This window comes from Pelecanus crispus, chromosome 3, assembly GCF_030463565.1.
Source record: "Pelecanus crispus isolate bPelCri1 chromosome 3, bPelCri1.pri, whole genome shotgun sequence".
Classification (NCBI taxonomy): Eukaryota; Metazoa; Chordata; class Aves; order Pelecaniformes; family Pelecanidae; genus Pelecanus; species Pelecanus crispus.
Window position 1 is genome coordinate 101,174,994 of NC_134645.1, and position 21,522 is coordinate 101,196,515.

The following is a 21,522-nucleotide window of genomic DNA, read 5'->3' on the forward strand; positions in this document are numbered from 1 at the left end:
TCCAATTCACTCCCATGGCCGTTCACTATCTCTCTGTTGACTTAACTACTTTCCCTTGCCTTTGTCTAATTTTTCCTCATCACTGTTCACTTCTGTGTAAACAGTGTTCATATGCCTGTGCTGTTAGCAGGACAACTCCACCATTTAATGACAAGCAGTCTCCCCTCCAGCTTTGAGTCTAAAAATTAATCATATATATAGTTTTTCTTCATAGTTACTCATGATAAAGAGTATGTATTTCAGAATTTATACAAATGTAAACCCCACCTTACTATGCTCTGACTTGCTTTGCATATGTCATTGCTCCTACTGCCTCACTAATTTAATTATACAGTTCACATGAAAAATTGGTGCCAACATTTAAATCCCTTTCTCTCAGTAGGCGTAAATGCCAGTGAAGGAACCTAAGTTCAGATGAGTTTCTGTTTAAAAAGATATACTTAGCTCCCCTAAAGGTCTTAAATAGGTAGATTACCTTACTGCAGAGAATCCCTGAATCTATAAGGAAGTTTAACCAGCAAATTCTCATGGGCTCTTCTACCACATGGCAGAATCTCGCCCTGCTCAGAGAAAAGGTCTGTTAACGTTACTGTTGTCAGACTTTATCTTTTATAAAATTGTTGTTTAAGAATAATTTGCTCTTCTTTTTTTCATGATAGTGAGTACCTCTCTTTACCATACAAGTAACTCATTAATTCTTAATTCTTCATCCTGGGACGAGATTCACAGATTGATGCAGAAGTATCAGAAACGGAGTTAGGATTAATTTCTGGGTATGATTTCACTACATTCCTATCATGGAAAGCTGGTAAGCTGTTAGCATGTTCCATACCTTATTTTGTCCCGGGCTCTTTAGGAGTCTTCCAGCCAATGCCCAGACAGGGTTCAGGAATTAGCAGAGGCCTGATATCATTCCCAAAGGCAATTTGATACAGTCACCCTTTTTTGGATGGGAAGAGAGTTTAGCTGTGCAAGCACAAGCTAAGCTGTGCAAGTTGGTCTCAGCACCTGAGAGCCTTTCATTTACTAGAGTGGACATAGCCTGTGTGTTTAAACATTATAAAAGTTAAAACTATACTAAGTACTGGAATGAACGGTTATTGATATAGACACAGTGTTGATTAACACTTGTAGCTTCTTCCAGGCTTGGTGACAAAGTCACATCAATATTAGTCTGTTTTAAATATATTTTACGAACCTTAGCTGAATTAACAGGGCTGCACAACTGGACAGGTAGAAGAACAGTCAGCCCAGAAGAAGTGCTGAACTAGTCCCTGACTTCTTCTCTGTGCTCCTTGGACGTAACCTGTGCTTGATTGTTGCAATGGCACTGGCTGTTTAGAGGAGACTTTCTTTTGCATTCATATCCCCCATGCACTCATTCAACAGCAAGGTACAATTTATCCCTTATAACATGGAGTAATTAATCCAATATGCTATATAATTCTTATTGTTCAACAACTATATAAAATTAGTCAAATTTCATAATTTTTGGTGGGAGTATGTTGCAGTAAAGAATGAATACAAGCTAATATTGGCCTCATGAACTGAAAACCTGCTTCTCCTTAGTGCTCTGTACCTCTGTTGGCAAAACATTAACTTTACAGTAGATTTCAGCTTTTTGTTTCATACACCAAGTGCACTTTACCAAGTTACCTGACATTTGGAATCCCAACAGAATTACAGACTCAGGTGATAGCATCAAAACAAGACAAGTTTAATGATCAGACACACAGGACTTGGACTGCTCACACATCAATTTTTGTATACAACAAACATTTCTTTAAAAGTCCAATACATAACTTGGATTAGTTGTGGACAAGCCTAATCTACTCAGCTGGCCTCCATGGGACTGCTACCTCACACTAACAATGACCATGGCAACAATAAAAAAAAGCTGTATTTTCACAGAGATAACAATTCTCGAGCTATCTATTACATTTTCCAGATACAAGCATATTATTTTTGTACCTGTCATGTCAGTTTCTTGTGTGTTGTCCTTTTTTTCTTAAGCTAATATGTTTATTGGTTTCACACTGACATAAGTATCAGTTTATAGCTGTATTTCCAGGCTATTTCAACAGTGCAGTGATTTGTTCCTTTCTCTAAGGATTATTTTTTGGGTAAGATTTAACTTTCATAAAGGATCTAAGTACTTAATTCATAAACACCTTTAATGCAAATATTCTGAATATGTTCCAGTATAATCCTTTTTTTCCTAGTTATATCAGGGATACTTTTTAGGGGACAGGCTGTTTTCCTACTGGCAAGGTAAGTTTGGCTGAGAAACTGTGGAATAACTGAACATCTTAGCACTTTAACTATCTACTTATGCTTACTAATTATTCCTCATGAATCAGAATCACCATTAATCTCCCTTTTTTCTTTTTTGAGGAATTTATTGAACATGAAGGGATCACCTGGTTTGCTGAGTCACTCCAGATCATTGATTAATACATGTCATTTCACAGATGAACTACTTAAAATGTTTCATTTAAAAAATCACTCTAAATAGAGAAGAAACTGATAACACATAATGGACTTTAAAAGTCTTGGAATAGCTTCATCTTTTTCTCTCTTTCTGTAGTAACCCTGGAAAATGTACATAGGAGGAGAGGATTAAGAAATAAAATATATGTATTCCTGTCATATATCAAATAATTCTAAATGGGATGAATTAATCTTTTCTTAAAGCCTTTTCACTGAGAAGTCACTTTAAAGCATTCTAGAATGCTTTATGGAAGCCCTCTCTACCAGTCAAAGCAAACAATCTCTTCATGACTTATAAATGCTTGCTGCGGCAGTGTGCCAGGAAAAGGCTTTGTTGACATGTGATCTTTGTTTTCTTTATTCAACACAAATATCTTATCTGCAACCACATTTGACATTTCAAGCATTAAACATAATACTGAATATAAATCAGGGCACTTGAGCCAAAACTTTGTCTCATAGGAACCACCTTAAAGGGAATTTTTTAACAGGAAAAAAGATTTCAGTCCTAAGGCAAACTCAAAGCTTGCGTAGGTGCCAGAAGTATTACTAAGATTTATAATATGTTAACATAGTGTTCAGAGAGATATCTCCAGAAAAGTTTGTTTGAGTCCTGGAAGAAGCCAAACAGTGGGTTTGTTCTCTGCATAGACTCTACTAGAACTTAAGCTGTGTTAATCAACTTTATTGAGAATGTTAATAATAGCAATAATGCTGATCAATCTGTGCTTGCTCCTGGAATCTGGACTAAGTTTTTTTCTCTCATTGGCCAGACAGATCACTTCATCTGTTTAAACTTGGAACAACTGCTCTTAATTCATGCTTAGTTTTGAAGTTTGCTGCTTCTGTTTCAAACCTATAGTACCAAGGGCTTACCTACAGAGAAGCCACGCTATTTTTTCAACTGTGTTAGCTAGTGTAATGAAATTTATTACTTCACCATGAAAAACTTAGCTACCAGAACACAATCCTTACTTCTACCCATGCATTCCAGAGAAAATATATAAATATAGAGAATATAGAGGCTGAATATCACCACCTGCAAGTGTAGTCCCAGATCTGGCCTCAGGAATCCTTATTTGATTTAACTGTTAATAAGTATCTTGTGATAAATAACTGCCATCTGAACAGGCAATATGATTCACTAATATTAAGCAAGACACTAGGTATTATGGAAGTGAGCATTATTCCTGTGCTGTCTTTACCCTTACACAACATTGGATATATTCATTTTCCGAGCCTTAGTTTTTCTTGGTTTTAATATGCAGCACTATTATGAGATGACAGCCTTCCAGTCTTGTAGTTTCGTCAAGCTGCTTATGTGCAATTTTAACTGTGTGCATTTTCTGTAGTATTAAAACAAGAGTCACCACAGACACTAAGAACACCTTAAATTCAAGAGCCTGTTTTCACATAATGCTCTGTTTTACTCGGGATTCTGTGCAGCTCACCAGTATGACTATGTTTCACTAATCACAGGTCCAGAAACATCAAGTTGGTTTGCTCTATCCTTGATAGCTATTCCCTACAGAAATATTAATCCACAACAGATGCCTTATTAATGACCTCTGAACTAGGAGATAAAAATATAGCACTGTGCTGTGGGCATTTTCATCCTATGAAAAAAACCTGCCAAATTATAGTAACAGCAATATGTGATATTATGGTGCTTTTATAGAATAGTCAATACGTTTATTACAGGTATATTCCCGTAATATTGTGAAGTCAACAAGTATATGATTATACTGTTTATTTCTTACAAAGATTCTTCTATATTTCATATTTATTCATGCTTGGATGAATCTCTTCACCCAGCTAGTTTATAAAATTACAGGTGAGTGAAACCATAAATTTCAACATGGCTCCATTCTGAACAGTCTATGAAGCAGTAGATTGGAAGCATAAAATAAAGTGAGGAGAATCATGTCATGTTCTACTGGGAGACATATTTTACCCTTCAGCAGCATATTAGAAACGCATGTTTTAGAAATTGAGGCAAGGCATACAGTACCTTCCTCCCATGAGATAGATTTCTCTGCCTAGAGCAGAATTTTCCTCTTGGCAGTGTGTTTCAGAACTGGCAAGTTCAACAGTTTAATCTCTTTAGCATTTGCATTACATTTTCCAATTCAGAAAAAAATTAAAGAATTTTATCATACTGTTAGGGATTTTTTACACATAATTTTAATGCACATGGACAAGATTGTCCATTTTCCCCAAAAATGGGTCATGATTTCTTTATGGAATTTTAACAGTATATTCACATTGCATTATCTCTCTAGTTCCTAGTCAGATATTCAAAATAAATTGGAAAGATAAATCCAGAAAAGGTCAAAAAGCAACATTGTTTGAAGGAGAAAGGTCATAGCCTGTTTACATGGTATAGTTGATACGGTACAGTCCCTTTCCTGTGTTTATTTAGCAGAAATACTTCTCCAGTGGATATAAAGCACAATCAGTGCTCTTTCCACAAGGACTTTCTTGCAAGTGTTTACTGCCAGAACACGAAATAACCAATTTAAAAGAAAAAAAAACAAAAAAACAACAGTATGCTTGTGACTTCAAGAGACAGAGTTTTAATGGAATATGCTTTCAGGATTTCTCTACAGAAGAGTAGAGTCCTGGATAATTCTACTAATTTATACAAAATATTTATAAGCCAAGTCAAACAACTAATTTGGTAAAACAGATTTTAATACTCTGCAAAGTCTCACTTTGATTTTGACCTGAAGCTGTTTGTATTATTTCACTCTTAAATCTAAAAAAAGAAATCGGAAAGAATGTATTGGTTTAACTTTAGCAATGTAAAAATGTGCATGTGTATGTGCAAGTATATATAGTCTTGTAAACCATGGAAGTCCCTGGAAAATGAGAAAATACAGATTTTGGCCTTAGAACTAAATATGGATCTCTAGATTTAAGGTCTTCATAATGAAAACCAGGAGAGAAATAAACAGAATGCACCCCCTTCTTGTTCTGAAGGTTGCTTGATGAATAACCAACCTTACATTCATTTACATTTAAGGAAAGACAAGAAGGACAGAAAATGCAAATTATTTTTTTTAACCTCTTTACCCAGATGTCTACATTCTCTTGTGGCAAGGTTCTCACTATGTTAATATGCTTCTCTTATAAATTCTTGAAGTTAAAAGGTAAGTTATTGATTATTGGTGCGAAACAGAGAATTACTTTGCACCAGACTATGATACTGTCATTGAGTTTAACTATTGCCATTGCAAATTCTGCTGGTTCACTGACATTATGTTGAGCATCAAATTGAGCAAAGGCTGGAGGTGTGTGTTGAAAAGATTTCAGGGGAAGAGAGAAAACACTTGCAGTACACCTTATCAAAAAGGAAGAGGTACTCGCTTTGAACTCCCAGCTGTTTGGACTTTAGTGGTACACTTACAGGAGAATTGGGTGTGACTAACATGGGAAATGCTGTGGAAGCAGGGGCAACAAGAAAGAATCTGACATTTGTTCTAAACAGATTTTTTTTTAAAAAGTAAAATCCTCTACCATGAATTTCTCGCTTCAAATTTTGAAAACCTCACCTGAAGTTTGCAAAGGATGGATGTATGCATTAGTGAATTAAAAGACAGTGCTGAACTTCCTTTCATTATGTAGACAGTACAATCTCTATCTGTTAGTATGTTAATCCACTTAGAAAACAAGTAAAATCTAAGCAGTTATGAACACCTTATTTGCAGTTCTATAGTGTTGACTATAGAAGAAGGTATACATCCTATGAATTTCATACTCCCCAGACTAAGAATTCGTGGATTTCATTAGAGAAAAGCAGTCTTAGTCAAAAAACATTCACACTGATCATGTGAAGGATACTGCTGGAGAAGGGAAGATCAGGAGGAACAACTGATTATCAATCACACGATTATCTATGAAGTAGGAAAGGAGAGGGAAGTGATGGGTATGGTATCCTAATTGTCTGGGGAGACAGCTGTTCTCCAAGAACAGTTGTTTGGTTTGAAATCAGAAAAGTGAATAGAGAACCAAAGAGAAAGTTAAAAGCAGTTTTGCAGTTCCAAGTGATACCTTTTCTGTATTGGGTGCTATCTTATATAGAAATTGCAGACTATGTGAGCTCTTTTACCGTCAGTATATTACCATCTGAAAGTATATGGGGTTTTATGGGCTTTAAGAACTCTAAGGTTATGAACCTGGCTCACACTTAAAGTCAAAAAGTTTATAATTAGGAACAAGCTGAAAAAAAAACCCCACCAAAACAAACAAACAAAAAATAAAAAAATGGAGAAGAAGACAAAAGGAGTCATAGGAATGCAAACAGCAATAGAGATGTTAAATACATAAAGATGGCAGGCACTTTTGGAGACAGCATTTACTAAAATCCTGAAATGTAAAAGGCCTGAAATCTTCACAGTTTCTTTTTATTTCTCAAAAGGAAGTGTCTTGGTTTTGGCTGAGATAGAGTTAATTTTCTTCCTAGTAGCTGGTATAGTGTTGTGTTTTGGATTTAGTATGACAGCAATGCTGATAACACACTGATGTTTTAGTTATTGCTAAGTACTGCTTTTTGACAGTCCTTTTTGATGTCCAACATGGGGCTCGAAGGATTTGAGATAATAACAGATTAACAAGAGTGTATTAAGGAATCTGTTAACAGTTGCCAGTCACAATATTAGTTTGTCTGATCTGCACCATGCTCCTTTTTTGCTGTACATGTTAAAGATTAATGTTTTTTGCAGTTTGCTGTGCTCTGCAGTGATTAGTGATGTTTTGCCTAGAACACTTGTTATTAAAACACTCACCCTGAGCATTATTTTGTATTTGGGTTTTGTACTGAAGTCATTATTGTACTTCGGGTACCACCTCATGGAGAGAATTAGGACTGTCATGGTTTAACCCCAGCCAGCAACTAAGCACCACGCAGACGCTTGCTCACTCCCCCAGCCCTGGGTGGATGGGGGAGAGAATCAGAGGAGTAAGAGTGAGAAACACTTCTGGGTTGAGACAAGAACAGTTTAATAATGGAAATAAAATAAAGTAAAATAATAGTAATAGCAATATAATAATAATAATAATAATAATAATAATAATAATAATAATAATAATAATAATATACAAAGCAAGTGATGCACAACGCAATTGCTCACCACCTGCTGACTGATACCCAGACAGTTCCTGAGCAGCAATTGCTGCCCCGTGGCCAACTCCCCGCAGCTTATACAGTGAGCATGACATCATACGGTATGGAATATCTCTTTGGTTAGTGTGGATCAACTATTCTGGCTGTCGCCCCTCCCAGTTTCTTGTGCACCTGGCAGAGCATGGGAAGCTGAAAAGTCCTTGACTAGCATAAGCAGTACTTAGGAACAACTAAAGCATCAGTGTGTTATCAACATTCTTCTCCTACTAAATCCAAACCACAACACTATGCCAGCTACTAGGAAGAAAATTAACTCTATCCCAGCTGAAACCAAGACAGGAAGGTAGTAATGAAGGCAGATTTTCTAACTTATAGCACTGCCAGTGGTCTTTCTACAAGTTTATTGTCTTTAGATATCTATAATTGTTCTGTTCCTCTGTGGCACAGCATCAGTCTACAGTAACACAGCTACAGAGAATTTGTTTTTCTTCCTGGGACTTGCCTGCCATCAGCCAAAGCTCTTCACAGTGGGGGCTGAGCATAACACAGAAGCAGAGTAGCCCCTGAAGAACTGGTAGCCCTGCAGCCCCACAGCACCTCTCACATTCCCACATCTATCCTGGACTAGAAGCCACTACAATAAAGTACAGAAAAGAAGAACATTCCTCTGGTGAATGATTAACTACTTCAGAAACTGGGAAAGGGCTGCTTCCTTTGCAGCTCATTTCAGGTCCATATTTACATCTTTGTTCTTAAGTCATGGTTTCATATCCATGGTGCTCAGCTAGAACTTTGTATTTCAAAATTTAGTTGGGTCTGTGAATTATTCAGGAACTTAACCCAAAAGGCATTAACAATTTAAATCTGCCAATAGCTGATTTTCATATTCTCTTACGTAAAAGTAAAACGCAAAACATGGCCAAATTTTATAATGGATCTATTGCTGAATAATATTAAATGAGTTTTCTGACGTAAATAATTGACATGTGTATGAGAGAAAAAGGGTTTTGAACTAAAGATGATGAGTAAGTTATAACTATTAAAAAGGAAAAACAGACTCCAGCATATACACAAGTACCAAGATGTATGCCCAGAAAATTTCAGCCATTCAATTCAATTTCATTGTATGTCATTAAAAAATAACAAAGGTATATACATAGGCTGCCTTACATTTTTTTTTAATTTTAAATATAACTTTGGATGAAATCATAATCTTCACCTTTAGATTAAGCTAGATACAAATCCCATGTCCTCCCTGTCACCACTTCTGTCACTGAAAAAAGTTAAGTTGAAAGGAATCTTTTTAAATTATAAGATTTAACCTTACAAAATTCTGTAAAAATGGTAAAACTAAAGTCTTTCAAAAATTACTGGAAAATACAAATTAAGTACGAACAGGTTTTCTAGAATTCCCTCTTAATTTTGTACTGCTGTGCTAGCTTGATACCACAATTCTGTGTACATGAAGCAGTATTCATTATCTGGCTTTGCCCTCGCAACCAGCATCTCATGAAATGATGGCATGATCAGAACCTCGACAAAAAACTCAATCAGCCAGCAACATTCTCCACTTCCTTGTGGTATGATTCCCCTGTAAAGCTGATATATACTGCCTTTACCGATAACACACTGGAAAAATGCTGTGTCAGAGGACTTGGTCTTTCCTCACCCTATTTAATCTTTTTTTTAACTTAATTGAACTTCTTTGTTTGCATCTAATGTTCTTTGATTAAGGTCTCACTGATTGCAAGTAATTATCAGTACTGGGTATATTTTCCACCAAATGGTTTTTGCTGCATTATTGTGCTGTACAGAAAACTTTTGTAGATAAGTATATTTAGAGCAGACTAATTTTGCAGAAAGTTCTGCGTAACAGCAGAAATTCAAATTTCCAGGAAGAGAGGGCTGTCTACACTCTGTGCCTGATAGGTATATATCCATACTAAACCACTGTCTTACTGCAGACATAACAACATTGGAAAGGTGTGGTGAAAACACTCCAGACTAGCAAGCTATAATGTCAAGAATGCATTTAGCATCCAGATCAGAACCCTCAGCCAGCACAGCCATGTCAATCTGTTACCAGGTTTTGCCACATCCTGACTCAGTCTTACTTAATAACTCTTGCTTTTATTAACAACTAGTAACCTAGATACTATAAAGCATGTCACTAAAAACCAAACAAATACTTAATGTAGAAATGAACATGTAGGTGGTTAAAATAACTAATTTTACATGCCATGACTTTAAACAATTAATACAGGAGTTCACTGAAAATTAAAAATGGAAGTCAGACCAAGAGGCCTATTGTTGTCATGGTGCTGTAATGAAGAATAAAAAGAAAACGAAAAAAAAAAAAAAGCAAGTACTTGTAATTCAACTGAATTTTCTAGAGAAATTCTGACCATTGAGTGTTTTCAGGTATTACATGTAACAAATGAAAACTCAACATTGTAACAAGTGCTCAATTTTAGGGCCAGTGCTTCTAAATTTTTTTTATAAAGGATCTGGATGCAGGAATCAAATGTATGTGAGGTAATTTTGCTGATGATAGCAAACTAGGAGGAGCTATGGACTCCCTCAAGAGTAGAGAGGTCTTACAGAGAAGTCTTGATAGACTAGAGAGCTGGGCGGTCACCAACCATATGAAATTTAACAAGAGCAAGTACCAGATTCTGCACCTGGGATGGGGTAATCCTGGTTATATGTACAAATTCGCAGATGAGAGGCTGGAGAGCAGCCCCAGGGAAAGAGATCTGGGGGTTTGGGTTGATGGCAAGTTGCATATGAGTCAACAGTGTGCCATGGCAGCCAAAAGGGCCAACCATATCCTGGGGTGCATCAAGCACAGCATAGGCAGCTGTTTGAGGGAAGTGATTGTCCCATTCTACACTGCACTGGTGCAGCCCCACCTTGAGTACTGTGTGCAGTTTGGGGCGCCTCAATATAAGAATGACAACAAACTAAAAGAGCATGTCCAGAGGGGGGAGACCAATATGGTGAAAGGTCTCGAGGGTAAGACTTATGAGGAGTGGCTGAGGTCACTCGGTTTGCTCACCTTGGAGAAGAGAAGGTTGAGGGGTGACCCCATCGCAGCCTACAACTTCCTCAAGAGGGGCAGCAGAGGGAGAGGTGCTGATCTCCTCTCTCTGGTCACCAGCGATAGGACACAAGGAAATGGTATGAAGCTGTGTCAGGGAAGTTCAAATTGGACATTAGGAAAAGGTTCTTCACCGAGAGGGTTGTCAGTCACTGGAACAGGCTCCCCAGGGGAGTGGTCACAGCACCAAGCCTGTCAGAATTCAAGGAGCTTTTAGTCATATGGTTTAGTTTTAGGTAGTCCTGCGAGGAGCAGGGAGTTGGACTCGATGATCCTTATGCGTCCCTTCCAACTTGAGATATTCTATGATTTTATTATTATAAACATTTTATTCATAACTAAAAGGATGTAAGAACTTCTCAGATTTACAACTGTCTCCTTTTAGAAGCTTGTGTTGTTCTTTCAGAATAGAATGGTGATAGGGATGATTCTCATCTCTTAAAGACTGTGGAGAAGAACATGACCTTTCAATGTCTTACCCAGCAGTTTATTTCCTGATAGATGTTAGTATACCAGGGCAGACTATCTAGGACTGCTGACTGTCAAGCACTGAGTACTAAAGCTCCCTAGGGAGTGCCCATGTGGAATTAAGCACCTGTCTTGGTTTCGGCTGGGATAGAGTTAATTTTCTTCCTAGTAACTGGCATAGTGCTGAGGTTTGGATTTAGTAGGAGAAGAATGTTGATAACACACTGATGTTTTAGTAGTTGCTAAGTACTGCTTATGCTAGTCAAGGACTTTTTCAGCTTCCCATGCTCTGCCAGGTACACAAGAAACTGGGAGGGGGCACAGCCAGGATAGTTGATACAAACTGACCAAAGGGCTATTCCATACCATATGACGTCATGCTCAGTATATAAATTGCAGAGTTGGACAGCGATTGCTGCTCAGGAACTATCTGGGTATCGGTTGGTGGGTGGTGAGCAATTGCATTGTGCATCACTCGCTTTGTATATTATTATTATTATTATTATCATTATTATATTGTTATTATTATCATTACTATTTTACTTTATTTCAATTATTAAACTGTTCTTATCTCAACCCAGGAGTGTTTCTCACTCTTACTCCTCCGATTCTCTCCCCCATCCCATCAGGGTAGGGGGAGTGAGTGAGCCTGCGTGGTGCTTAGTTGCTGGCTGGGGCTAAAGCACGACAGCACCTCAAAGGTGAAGCCGTTAGACCTAGAAGTTATTCCAGCAGTAACAGTGAACATCATTTGTCCTCTTCCTTTAAGGTACATAGAGGAAAACATGACCATGTACAAATATTGTCCTTTATCTCTTTACATACATAGATGGTAAAGACACAGGTTTACTTCTGTACAGTCTTTCTTACAGAATTCTGCTGACTGGGACATTTGCAAGGGAGAGGAGAAAGGTAATTTTCTAAATTCTCAGAAAGAAAAGGTAATTAATCTGTTCTTTTTGCAGAAGAACGCCCTACCCTTTGAGTAAACAGACTAATGAATGACAAGTGTGGTTTTCTGCTTCAGCTGTTGTGTTAAAAATAGTGATTGCTATCCCTCCATTTGCTTTAGGTAGTACCCTGGTACTTATTCCAGAGAATTTTCTAGCCACATACAGAACAATGTAATGAGACTGTGAAACCTTTGTGTTTTTTTAAGAAACATGGCACTAAACTAAAGCTTATACATAACGTGTTTACGCATTAGTGAAAAGGTAGTATTAGACTCAAACATCTATGTTCCACCTAAGTCCTACTTCATGCTAATTAAAAAGTACCTTTGTGGATCAAATCTCTGTTGCATAACTGTCATTAGTGTTGGCTATAGCCAGTATTCAAGGTTCTCCAAAATCATGGGATTTTGTTGACTGGTTATTGAGATCTGTATTCTACAAGCACTTCAGCTTTGTCATTAAACTTCCCAGGAATCTGAATTTCTTTTTCTAGGATGTGCCATACACATTTTCCTGGACACAACTTACAGACTCATTTTCACAAAAAATACTGCTGTGTGAGAAAGAGATGTTCTGTTCATTTTACACAATTTGTTAAAGGTAAAATGCTTACTCAAGAAAGTGCAACAACACATGCTACATGGACAGAATTAATTCATCGCATCACCAAGAATCAATCATTTTGTCTAGAAAAAATAAACCTAACAATGTAAATTAAATGGGAAAGGGATTTCAGCTGTTAAAGCATTTATCCTGGGAGTGGAAAGATATGCCATTCTTCTGTAATATCTTATATATTATGTATTTATTAAACAAGTCTTCAAGACCACTTCTACCTTACTAATTGAACTGCTTCAACCATTACATATGAGAGTAACCCTTTCTTTTTCACTCTGTGTAGCTTCTCACACAAAAGAATGAGGAAGAAGATACACAAGTATAATTAATACAAAGGGAGAAGTGGTTTTACTATGCTTCTGTATTCATGTCTACTTCCTCAGATAGTTTTTGATGATTTATTATTCAGCATATGAGGCCACTTATATATGTTTACCTGTCTTTATATGTTCCAAATACACTGATGAACCAAATTCTCGATTATGAATACTTCAAGATAACTGGTGCTAACAAGTTAGGCATTTAACTGCCTAGCTTCTCTTCTGGATCAGAAACTCCTCCTCTTGGGTTGCTATTCATAAAAACACCAAAGGAAATGAGTTTTCTATTCCAAAGAGAAATGAGATTTTTCAGTCAGAAGTAATATTGGAGTTCCACAAGCACACTGATATTAAACCAGAATTTCTCCCACTTTTAGCATGTGTCCCACTTTTAGATGTATCTCAAATATTTCAGTTGCTATTAAAAAAAAAAAAAAACAAACCCAGAGAGAGAGAAAAAAAGGTCATAATGCTTATTTCCAAAATATTCTGAGTCTCTGAGAATTTACTCAAAAATAGAGAAAGGAGCAACAGATGCACTTCAAGATACAGGTTTCTGAGTGGTGACTTAAGGACAGAAATGGGAGAGGCATAGTGGAGACTATAGCAGCTAAACAAGATCAGAAAAACTACAGAAGCAGAAACATTACAAATAAGCCAAGACAGGAGGTTGTTAATGAAAACAAAGATTAAGCTGTACTGTCCTAGACCTGTTTCACAAAGAGATGAGTAGATGAGTCAAGAAATAAGATTATCACAGAGGTTTGGTCAATATTTTGGGGGAAAATAATTCTGGGAAATTGTGACAGTAGTAGGACTACAAAGCTGTTGATGAATGAGATATATACATTAAGTAAATGACAGAAATCACTAAGTAATTAAAAGAAATAGCTGGGAAATGATGTAAGATTGTGTGTGAATGGAATAATACATTTAATATGACTGCCAGTTTCATCTTGGATAATTTAATAATACATGAGTTTAATATTGTGTATTAATCAAAAGTGTAAACATAATTATTTACATGTGTTTGCCAAGAAGATTTAAACAAAATTTCTTCCATATAGACTTAAATTTTTTTATAGTTTAGTGAAAAATTATGTAGATAAGTTATCTCCCTACTGATTTATTCTCTTTATTAAATTCCCCCCCCACACATGAAGGGTTAAAGAGGAAAATTGAAGGAATAAGTGCTCTAAGAATTATTGGATTTCTACTGTAAATTTGTTTCTTCAGAAAGGCCTATGTTAAATAGCTGTTATTTGTTTGACTTTGTTACTTTATTTAAAATGTTACTCTACTATAGTAAAAAGAAATGGCTACTTCTGTCTTTTTAGCAATTCTTCCACTTTACTTTCAGGGCTTTGATGAACTTGCAAGTTTTGGGCTGTTTTCTTTAAAAGGGATTCCAGTAGTAAGGCTATTTTTTTTTTTTCTCCCTGTAAATAGTACTTTAATTTTCTTTTTCACTTTCTGTTTTTTAAAATTATCTGATTTATTTTATTTAACAATGTTTGTCTTCCTTGTCTTATGTATGCTCAGTGTATCAAAAACTACTTCAGCAAAGCTTCCTGAACTTTAGGAAATTTAATAGAATTAGATTCATGATCTTGTTCCCCAGTTTTTTTAGAATGGTACATAAGAATTACATGCAGTGTTTTTTCATATATTGCATATTTCATATATATGCAGTGTTTTTCATATCCTATAAAAAAGAAATAAATAAGATTCTTACAGCAATTATTAGTTTTAAAGATATTATTAAGAAAATACTAAACGGATAGTAAAAGGAATAATGTGGCAGGTTTTAATATTGAATTAAATAACATTTTTAATAAGACAGTGCTATTTATAGTAGCAGAGGCCCAGATGCAATAATGCAAGCTGCAACAACCCTGTGTCCAGTGTCCCCTATTCCTGAGTGATAACTGATGACACAGGATCAAAAGACCAGAAAGGCTGAAAGGGATCTCAAGACATTTGACTTAGTGTCTAAATTTTCTAGCAAGCACAATATCCAAATGAGCTAATGCATTTTGAAATGCTACCTTCTAAAATCTGTTTCTATTGGAGCCACTGGAACACTCCTCATGACAATGATTTCTGATACAGTCCTTCATGCTTGAATATATGTAACTTTAAATTTCTCTTCTAAGACTGTAATGTAGAACCACACAGATATGTGCCAGTAGTGTTTACATGAAGTAAATTAGGTTTAGTAAGTAAGTAATCATCTTTCTACATTTTAACTAGACCCAGAGAGGACCTTAGTTTTGCAAAGCTCATTTGTTGCAAGCCAAATTTTAGAAGCCCTAAGAAAGCATAATGGTAGAAGCGGAAGAACTCTTGAAATAAATAAGTATTTGATGGAGAAGTGCGTTGATTGTTAAAATAATCATCTCCTTCACTAGTTAGGGCATTGAAGCAGACCAGTGTTCACGCTTTTCATTAGTTTATCCCTTAACTGTGACACAGAAAGTAAACAGTTTCAATCTAAGACCTTAGTAGTTGCTGTATTCTGGTGTTATCTTACACGAAAAAGAGTGAAGCTAGCTCCTTTTAGCAAAGTACAGAGATTTGACTCTCTTCAGGATTTAGGCAACTGTACCCATGTACATTACTAAAAATTTATGAAGAACTCATTGCTGAGGCTCATTAAATTTGTCTGAATAGAACATTTATTTGTTCTTCTGTTCTTTAAGTTACAACCTAGAACAATAATTAAAATTGAAGGTGCTGGAAATTAAGATCAGTTATTAAACTTCAAAGGGTAAGGAGAAGATACACGATCAATTCAGCTTGGTAACTTCAGGCAGAGCAGTTGAACAGACAATGACGTCCTCCTACCTTTGCCACCAAATGTGAGCCAACATCTAGAAACATTACCAGCACCAATTTAAGCAGCTAGAGACTTCACATACAAGGCTGGCTAGGACTTTTGTGTACAGCAATATTAACTAATTTTGGTGCCTGAAGAGATTCTTGGTGACTAAATCCCTATTATGATTCTAGTCCTTAGGGGTTTAGCTAGAAAACTTGTATAACAGTATTAATAATGCAGAAAGAATTCACAGAGGTCTTGTGAGGCTTAATTAGCAATTACTTGCAGAATGCTTTGAAGATGTAAAATGCTGTATCATTATTAATAACATGATAGTAAATATTTAAAGGCAAAATACTATTCCTCCTTTTACTCTGAAGACTTAATTAATTCTATAATTGTTTATTGCAACAATTAATTAATAAATTTACAGGCTTTAAGACAAGCTAGGTAAGATATTGATTTGTTGAATTTATTATTCTGAAGAAAAGTTTATGAAGAATAAAAGAAGAGCTGTAAGTAAAAGCTTATCCTAAAAATCATAAAAATAAAGAAAAAATAAATGGTAAAGGCTGATTATATTTAAAACAATAACAAAATCTGTAGGACCATCAAGAAATACTCCCAGAAACAGCAGCAAAGAAAAACCCCAAAGCAAAACAAAAACTAAAAAAAAAAAAGAAGGGAAACTTACTTCCCAAAGTAAGATGCTGAGATAGATGCACTATATACTTTCCTGAACCTTATGGATTTTTTGTTGTTGTTGATGTACACATCTAAATTCTACAGCAAGCTCACTACTCCCATGTACAGAACAGCCACAGTAACAGTTTGACAGTGCTGCTCCCCTCCATGACATAGCCTCTGAGCTGACCCCTGCAGCCAAACCCCCCAGGATGGAGCAATGCACTCAGGGCCCTGACACTCAATTCCATACCTGTTTTGGGCACATATCAACAATTTTCCATGTAGCAGCTTCCAAAGAGTGAAAACTTAGGTCTGTGACTGAAATGGAAATTGTGGCACAGTCCTACATGCAGCTGACCTGGATAGTTGTGTGAGCTCTAGGGGAGTGTGACAGGATGCCCCAGAAAGTAACTGCAGATATTCCTTACAACAAGCCACAGAAATGGAGTTCAATAAGAAGCAAAAAGCAAATCTTCGAAGTATGAATACTGAGACTAAGACAGCAAGAAAGTTCCATGAAATAAGCATTAATGTTTTTAATCAGAAGAACTTTTTTCTCACTTCCTTACATCTCCACCTCTACACATGTTAGAGTGCTCTTAGAATGAACCACTTTTCTTTCACATAAACTGTAAGAAACCTTCCATGAGCACAGCTTGTGAACTCTGACTACTGATGAGTATTCAGTGCACAGAATCAAGCTAGAACTGTTCCAAAGAAACTTCTGAAATGTGTATAATGTGGATTCTTGGTCCTCAGCACCAACTGTTTCATTTTACAAATCCATTTCAATCACTTTGTGCTATGTGATAATAACCTTTTTATAACATCTTCAGATGTCCTGTTTGTTAGTATCCATATAAAAATGAGAATAATATCCTCCTTACAAAGACACTGTTTTTGTAATGTATTTGCAAGGTAAACTAGTTTTAGGATGGATGTTTTCTTCAGAAAATATTTTCTGCCAAAACTCATGTGCATAAGTCATATTCCTTGAATTTGTACAGTTTAAAATTTTTTTAAAGATGTTTTTGTTTTGAAAGTTCCAACTGTAACCTAAAAATACCATTAGCAACACAGCTTCTCCATTTAGATATTCCTTCAGTACTGTACAAGGAGCTTTGGAAAACAATTTTAACAAGTATGTTTAGTCTTCATTTGAATTTCTTAATCTATAAAATATAGATCAAACATAATTAAATTAATGGGGAATGGATGTTATTTTGAGGAATAGTAAAGCATAAAGGAGTAAAAACAAATCTCAATTCTGATATTTAGTATTGTGAGAATTACTTGATCATGTAAAACTGAATCTATAACCCTCTCATCCACAATCATCCTGTCTAAGAAATCTTAATATTTTTCTGTGTTCTATGACTCTTTCTCTCTCTGTTTTCTTCGTATGGTAGGATTTCTTTTTCCTTAAGTAGTTTTGCATATCCTCAGTCAACCCATTTCCTTCCTTAATGCACTACAGTCTTTCTGAATGTAGTGTTCAATAGTGCTTATCATGAATACACCAATGAAGTTGTCTTCATCAGAAAAATCCAACTCCTCACAAATATTTTTCCTTAATGAAAATACTCTGATTTTGAAAAATTGTCTTGAAAGGAAAGACTTATTGATCCCAGGCTCACAATAGAAACAAAACACCTTAAAAAAGCAGGAGAATCAAACCTAAATGTTTGTTTGTTTGGTGTTTTCAGAGCCATTTATGAAACAACTACTTAGTGAAGAAATTCCTGGCTGTTTCAATTTGAGTAAACGTGAAGTCATGTTCATTGAGTAGATTTACTCAATTGACCTAAGAGGTAATATAATTATGGTGCTATTTACTGCTATGGCTGAATTGTTAGTTTAGTGAGACTTTGCTAATGCAACCACACTTTCTTACCTACTTCAGATTTACTTTGAAATAGTGTATCACACCAGTGAGCATCCAGGCCAAAGGAGCTCAGTTCCAGGTTATTAATGTCTATGTCAAAGGACATAAACATTCTCTTAGGAACTGGCTTGCTAACATTGCATATGAGTGCCCACACCACTAGACTACTGGCTGTTTGAATTGATGGGATTCTTTGATTTTGTCTCTGTAGAAATGATGATGGACCAGGACCATTCTCTGGTACATAACCATATGGGCAAATGATGCTGACATCACCATCCAGTGGACATTTCCCAAACACACATTGACATGACTGGATTTTCAACAAAGTAGCCACCACTTTCATTTAAAATGTAGCTAGAAAATAAGCCCTTTCTTTGGGCTAGAAATTTAAAAAAAAAAAAAATCTAGAAGGTAAAATATTAGGTTTGAATTCTTCATTTTGTACTGTTAAAACTTCTGTTTCCCCAGAAAGTATTTTAACTGTGACATTTTAAGGTATTAAAACCACAAGAATACACAATCATCTTATGAAAGTAAGGTCTCTGTTCAAAAAGGAAGTCAATACTCTATGAAAGAGTTATTATCCTGCTAAGACTTACTTGAGACTACAGAATTCTAGTAATTTTGCCTTAGGACTATTTAACACAACAAACAAATTCAAACTACACTGTTAAGAGCTAAGAATCTTCCCTCACATGTTGACGTGCACTGTCAAAATGGAAGGAAATGTTCCCTTTACAGATTTGACTCAATAGTTGTGCTAATGACTTGAATGAGAAGGAATATTAAATTCCCAGATAGCACAAAATGAGTACAAACTCCAAGTACATGGGAGACAGAGTTAGGATTCAAATTGATTTTGACAAATTGGAAAAGAGGAAAACCTAAGAAGCTGCATGCAAGACAGTTAATTTGGAATAATCAGCTCTTCATATGCTAGATGGGGTATAGCTGACTAATATGAATTCCACTTAGAAACGCTAGAAAAAACTTCCATCCAGTAGCAAGGATGGAGAAAAGTTCCCCATCCGGTAGCAATGACCAGGAAGACAGCCCTCCTTCCTGCTGTCTAGCTACAAAGAGTGAAATATATATTACGGTAGAGTAATGGTGAGTAAAGAAAGTAAATAATATCATCATTGTCTAACTCTCAAATACCTAAACCATTTCACAGTCTGTAAACATCAAATAGAAAGATTTTTCAGAGATGAATTGCTAATAGATTTGTTTTAAAATGTATCTTACCATCTTGGACTATCAAGATTTCTTACGTTTGCCTAAATCAGTTTTAATATTGTTTGCTGATTGGGTGACATCTGCTGTGTACAATCGCTACAGGAAATCCTTATAATCTTATTCTTAGATTCTGATTGATACATTAAACAAAATTCATTTTGAGTGAAGCAATATTAGTGTTATCTCAGTGTCTAAGTAAATGAACGGCTAGATCTCTTACTTGTTGCTTGAATTATAAAAACAAAATCTTCCAATAAAAGTAAATAAATAAATAAATAAATAAAAAGTGATCCAACTCCACAGTTAAGAAATCCTAATGTATTCCAGCTACAAGGAATTTGACCTTTCTTTAACACTTCATTAGGAGATTCTTGTTAATCTTTTTCAGTGGCAGATGTATTAGGCTCAACATGCATTTCCCCAGGTTCTTTTTTAATTTGTAATAACATAATAACAGGTAGAGAACACAGGGCAAGTTGTTGCCTAAAAAGGCAATGACCATTACTATATATCTGTCGTATCGGTGTCCTTTCTTTTCATGTGATTCTCCTTTAACATTGATGCTCTCTTACTTTCTTATAAAAATTTCCTTAGACTGAATATACAATCAGTACACTAATAGTTTAATTGAAGTGATACTGGGTTTTCTTTCTTGCACTGGATTCTTTAGAAATATTAATGATAAAATGTATAACAAACTTTTTATATCGTCAGAAACATCCTCAGTATCTGTTCTTTCAAGGCTGAAGTCATTTGGTACTTTGCACAAGAGTAAAAGTTATCAAATTTAAAAAAAAAACAGTTCCGCCCACATTCTTTATGAAGATCAAATTGACATTTTCTTTCTATTTGACAAATCTGGACATCAAAAAGTAGAAACACTTGAGGCAAAATGGGTAACATTCTAAATGTTCTAAATTTACTACTCTTCTTTATTATCTTTTTAGCAAGGCCTGTTTTGACAAGACATGAGTAGTGATTTTAAACTAAAGGAGGAAAGATTTAGACTGGACATAAGGAAGACATTTTTCACAATGAGGGTAGTGAAACACTGGAACAGTATGCCCAGAGAGGTAGTGGAGGCCCCACACCTGGAAACATTCAAGGTCAGGTTTGCTGGGGCTCTGAGCAACCTGATCTGGTTAAAGCTGTCCCTGCTCACTGCAGGGGGGTTGGGCTAGGTGACCTCTCAAGGTCTCTTCCAACACAAAGCATTCTATGATTCTATGATTCTGTGATACTTTGTCCTAGTTTTGGGTGGGATAGAGTTAATTTTCTTCCTAGTACCTGGCATAGTGCTGTGGTTTGGATTTAGAATGAGAAGAATGCTGATAAGGCTGATGGTTTAGTTGTTGCTAAGTACTGCTTATGCTAGTCAAGGACTTTTCAGCTTCCCATGCTCTGCCAGGCGCACAAGAAACTGGGAGGGGGCACAGCCAGAAGAGTTGATCCAAACTGGCCAAAGGGCTATTCCGTACCATATGACATCACGCTCAGTATACAAACTGGGGGGGTTGGTCAGGGAGCAGTGATCGCTGCTGGGGAGCTGGCTGGGTATTGGTCAATGGGCGGTGAGCAATTGCATTGTGCATCACTTGCTTTGTATATTATTATCATCATCATCATCATCATCATTACTATTTTACTTTATTTCAATTATTAAACTGTTCTTCTCTCAACCCAGGAGTTTTTCTCACTCTTACTCCTCCGATTCTCTCAGCCATCCCACCAGGGCAGGGGGAGTGAGCAAGCAGCTGCGTGGTTCTTAGTTGCTGGCTGGGACTAAACCACGACATACTTCCATCAAAATTAGTAG